The sequence below is a fragment of the Crassostrea angulata genome, chromosome 6 (genome assembly GCF_025612915.1).
Source record: "Crassostrea angulata isolate pt1a10 chromosome 6, ASM2561291v2, whole genome shotgun sequence".
NCBI classification, from domain to species: domain Eukaryota; kingdom Metazoa; phylum Mollusca; class Bivalvia; order Ostreida; family Ostreidae; genus Magallana; species Magallana angulata.
This window is the reverse complement of record NC_069116.1, coordinates 10,842,165-10,847,714: the sequence shown is the minus strand read 5'-3', so window position 1 is coordinate 10,847,714 and position 5,550 is coordinate 10,842,165. Positions and strand designations below refer to the sequence as shown.

General features: G+C 42.8%; 1 pseudogene; it reads left to right on the top strand.

The window, feature by feature from the left end:
- Window positions 1–3,810: 3,810 nt before the first annotated feature.
- On the top strand, window positions 3,811–5,240 carry LOC128186739 (putative deoxyribonuclease TATDN2; annotated as a pseudogene).
- The last annotated feature ends 310 nt before the right edge of the window (window positions 5,241–5,550 follow it).

Here is a 5,550-nt window from a genome sequence, read left to right as displayed (position 1 = left end):
TATGAGAAGTAGAAAAGACATATTTTATCAACAAACCTGTCCAGGAGATTCTTCGCGAGCCCTGCATGTGTTTTGTTTACAGTAAATACGCATGCGTAATAGTATAGAAGGCTGAACCCCGAACACGTTGCGATTTATTTATGTGATAGGTAATACGTAATTATTAATTTTAATGAAATAATTAGATTTATTGCATGGAGAACTTTGTAATTTTCTGAAAGTTTATACATTCATGAGCAGTACAAAAATACCGAACCCGATCATAAATTTTTTTCAAGTCGGTTTTTCAATAAGATGCGCCGTACTGTCTCTTTAATATAAAGCATGTGTGTATATATGTTACACCGTTACCGGCATTTGTATACGGTCATGCATTAAATCATTCATTGACCGTATTATAGCTCTATATGCATGAGGACAATTCTATACAATAATGCATATAAATAACTAAACTGGAAAATGCACACTGATAGAAATTAAAAGTGTCAATGGACCGGTCTAACCCCCCCCCCCTTCCGACCAAAATCTCTCTCTCTCTCTCTCTCTCTCTCTCTCTCTCTCTCTCTCTCTCTCCTCTCTCTCTCTCTCTCGTGATATATAAAGAAACAATACTGACAGCAATTATCAGCGATTTACATGAACTTCATAAAGGCTGTTTAATTCTATGCGTCATTTCACTGATCAAAACAGTAAAAATAAAGGTGATCATTTCATCATTTCGATCGGTGTGTGGTTATCTGCATGTGCTGATCATGTTCTGTATTCTGTGCTTTATCTCAGTCAGGTTACATGGCACAGAACATTGCAGATTTCACGCACTCCTCCACTTATTTTTCTTTCTTTTTTTTTCTTTCTATTTTATTTTTACAAATTACAGAACATGGTCATTTCTTTAAATGCATGTAATAAAATAAGCGGTTTATCGGTATACAAGTATATCTTGATTTGTGTCAATGTTGAGTCAAAATTATTCACGCTTGTAATAATATTGCCCTCTATGAAATGCAAAGAAAAACAAGCACCGTCTAAAATATGAATGCTATATATAAATTTTAAAAAATCCGAATTAATTAAAAGCTATTTATTTACTTAGCGAGCAGTTAAAGACCGTACAGGGGATGTCAGGGGCATGCACAGGGGCAGAAAGTGGCTTACAGGGGATAACAGGGGCGTACATGGGGTGACAGGGGCTTACAGTGGCACACAGGGGTTGTGCACAGGGGCGCACTGGGGATGACAGGGTATACAGGGGCTCTGTACAGTGGCACACAGGGGATGTACAGAGGATGACAGGAGATTTTTATACGGACAGGGGTTTTTAGAGCCAGTAGTGTTAGTGTGGTTGTTTAGATTCCGACATATCGAAGGACAACTATCTCGATGGTTAGAAGAACTTTCTCAATTCGACATGCAAATTGTCCATCGTAGCGGCAATAGGCATTCCAGTGCAGATGGCCTGTCACGTATACCGGATAAACTAGAGCCGTGTGATTGTTACCATGCAGGTGCTCATTTAAAATCCCTTCCTTGCGGAGGATGCAGTTATTGCTCCAGAGCATGTCAACAGTGGGAGAGATTTTCAGAGGATGTTGACAATGTAGTACCACTTGCCATCAAAACTCCTGAGCCCCCAGGCGATGTTGCTGCAATACTGATTGCAGATAAAGCTATACCAACAGGTGATCTCAATTGTGAAATTAATTGGGCAGAAACAAGACCAAGGGAGGAATCGTCTAAATTGCAGCATGGGGATGTTGATCGCTCAGTGTTGGCTAGAGGAACCACCTTCATCACATGATCTTTTATTGAGTAGCCCAGCCTCAAGGTCATACTGGATGTGCAAGAATCAATTGATAGTAAGGGATGGACTAATATTTCATGCCTGGCTGAATGATTCGCAACGAAGACTTTGCCTGTTGGTCCCAAAGGCCATGCAGCAAGAGGTCTTGCACTGTAGTCATGACATGAAGTCATCTGCACATCTGGTACAAGATAAAACACTACAGCAAGCCAAGCAGCATTACATGTGGTACCGAATGTCCCAAGACTGTCGGAAGTATGTTCAATCATGTTCCGTGTGCAACAAGAATAAAAAGTCGTCTGTCAAGCCCAAGGCTCCGCTCCAGCGTCATCTTGCAGGATCTCCAATGGAGCGTGTGTACCTAGATATTTTAGGCCCATTTACACCAAGTGAACATGAAATGTTATGTCCTTGTTATGATAGACCAATTCACGAAGTGGATAGAGTGTGCAGCATTGCCAAACCAGAATGCACTCTTAAATTGCCAAGGAATTTCTTCTCCATTTCATCGTGACATTTGGATGTCCACTTTCTGTTCATACAGACCAAGGTCGCAACTTTGATGGGGATTTGTTCAAGGCCATGTGCAGTGCCCTTCAGATAACTAGGACGAGAACAACACCGTATCTCCCATCTTCGAACGGGCAAGTGGAGCGTTATAATAGCGTTATAATAGAGTCCTCCTACAGTTGATTCGTTGTTAAATAGAGGGCAGGGTGAGGAACTGGGATGTTGACTTGCCACTTTTGATAATGGCTCTTCACGCAACTGAAAATCGTTCAACAGGGTACACACCCAACAGGTTAATGCTTGGGCGTGAAGTTGTTTTACCAGTCGATATTGTCACTGGAATGGCAAGCCTTACTTTGGCTGACTATGAGCCAGATGAGTGGGTGAGACATGTAGACAAGGTTTTGGCGGAAGCCCATTCATTTGCTAGGAAACAACTTGACAGTGTTCAAAGGAGACAAAAACGGCTATATGATATGAAACTCAATGAGAAGGCATACTCAGAGGGAGACCTTGTGTATAGGCTTAAAAAAGCAACAACGGTGGGCCAAAGTCGCAAGTTGCAGTCACCTTGGAAAGGCCCGTACCTAGTTATCTCCTGTGGTCCTCCTTTGTACACAATCATGGAGCAGAAGGAGAGACAGTTTACACTGCATCATGACAAATTAAAGATGTGCAATGACAGGGAATTACCATTGTGGATGAGACGTCTACGGAACACCTTCTTTTCAGGGGATGAGAGCCTCTCTTAAAGGACCTGCGATGACCACACAATTGATGTTGCTAAGGAGGATCCAGACGACTCAGGCAGCGGCGGAGATTTCGAGAAGTCGGACGACACAACCGTCATTCACGACACAGTGGCTAACAATGTTGGGGACACTTGTGATCAAGAATCGACAGTCACCACTAGGGCAGGCAGGAAGATTATAAAGCCTGCCCATCTGAAGGATTACTTCTAACCGGAACTCTTATTACTTTGTTTTATTTTTATTGTGCAGGCATGGTCTTCATACTTACTGAGGTTATTTACTAACACTGTTACGATTATTGTCAATGTTCTCTTATATACACATACATATTCTACTATTCACAGGAATTAAGTATGTCTGATTTCATGGAGGAGGCATCATTTGTGCCAGATTATGAAGAGGATATGGAAGAAGATACCAAGCCAACGCTATGTATGCCCAAGCCTTAGAAGCTATCTGGGAGGAAGTGTCCATTGTGCACCGCCCGAACAACAGCTGTTAAACCTCATGTTCTGCGAGCACACCTACCTTGGTACTTTGGAGCCTTGACGGCTTGCTGGAAATGTGGGGTTCAAGAGGGGAGGCATTGGTTTTTGCGAGCAAAACACAGCAACACTGTGAGCCATCCAGAGGGTGTCCTTTTTGGAGGGTCTGGTAGACGTCGTTGGGTTCACCTCATAAACGGTCTTCTGCATCGCATATGCTACCACTTAGGATTAGACACTTTTGATAGCCTACTGGGTTTTGTCAAAGAACAGAGTCTCTATGTCGAGGATACAACCCAGACTACATCCGACTTCACTGACGGTGAGAGGGAGTTGCTTGCCCTGTTTGAGGATTGTAATGGTATCACCAAATCTCGGTGCTTTTCAATTCACCCACCTATGTCTGTGGCATCGCTTGTCCATTGGAGAATCATCAGTAACCTATTGCAGCTTTTCTTGCCTGCTGGACAAAGAGATGTCATATCCACCATGCAGGAGCTAACCTATTCTGGGGATAGTATAACTCCAGTGATTCCTTCGGATATGTTTAGCCAGGTTGGGTTGCGCTTTGGGGATTCTCATTTTCACCTAGACATTCTCTTATCCAGAACTTCGATCAGCGATTTTGACGTCTTGGAGGCCACGTATGGGGAACGTGAATTTCAGTTGGATGTAGCAATTGCCAATTATGTCTTTCCTGATCATTGGGAGTGTTTCCGGGAGCAAGCAAACGACCCACGGATCTACCTCACCTTCGGCATTCATCCGCATGTCACAAGCATGGAATATTCAACAGTGCGATTGCATGAACTTCTGCGTGAGCCAGGTTGTGTAGGACTAGGAGAGGTTGGGTTGGATTTTACCTACTCTTGCCGGTGCAACCCTAGATGTCGCAGTTCAAAGGCCTGTAAGAGGGAGAAACTAGCTCACCAGCGGGCATTTCTAAGAAAGGTTCTACCTATAGCTAAGGAGATGGATCTCACATTAGTAGTTCATTGCCGGGACCCCAACACGGGATGTGCCGCAAAGGAATTTCTTTCCATTTTGGAAGACTTGCACTTTACTGACCTTAGGATCCATAGACACTGTTTCACTGCGAATGCAGTAGAGGCCATGACCTGGATGCACAGATTACCTAATGTCAAATTTGGGTTCACCTCTAACCTCTTAAGACTTTTTGGGGCAGCAGATGTCCTTTGTGCTATTCCTATTTCTAATGTACTCTTTGAGTCGGATGCTCCATACCTGACACCAACCTCTCGTATGAACATTTACACACCATGGGCCCTCTTCCCAGTTGCAAGAAGAATTGCCGAGCTAAAGGGAGTCGCGTTGTCTGATGTTCTGGCGCAGACTCTTCATAATTTGAAATGCCTGTATCGCATTTAGGCAGTTATATGTTATCTTTTGTTAATTCTTTGTGATGCGGTAAATTGCCGCATTATTTGTCTTTATTTCAGTTCTGGGATAGGACTTATTCTATGGAAAAGGGAGGAATGTAGTACGGACTGAATGTTATTATGTAACCTGTACTGATCCCCTGTATGTTTCCCGTGTTGTGCCCCTTATGCGTATGTGTGTGAGTGACGTTATCAGTTTCTGCATAGAAGACGAAGACTTCATTCCTGTGTGTAAGCACTAAAACTACTTTATTGTACTTTGATCTGCTGTGTGCGGTCTGGGGCTGCTGTGTGCGCCTAACCTTGTCGGGGACTCGCTGCTGTGTGCGCCTGTCGACGTATCATTGTTTTATGTACTTTGTTTATGTATTTCGGATAATAAATGTCATTACAACAATGTTTTAACATAAATCAAAGTAGGATATGATATGAAAACCGACCAGTACTTACGTATTTTGAGAATATTATCCGAACACTTATACTTCCGCTCGAAATTTCACAGGAACAAATCTTGGTGAAATCTCGTGAACTTTCATTCGAGCACCTCTGGATTTATTACATACTTAACAACGATAAAGAAAACATTCCGAACACATTCGCAG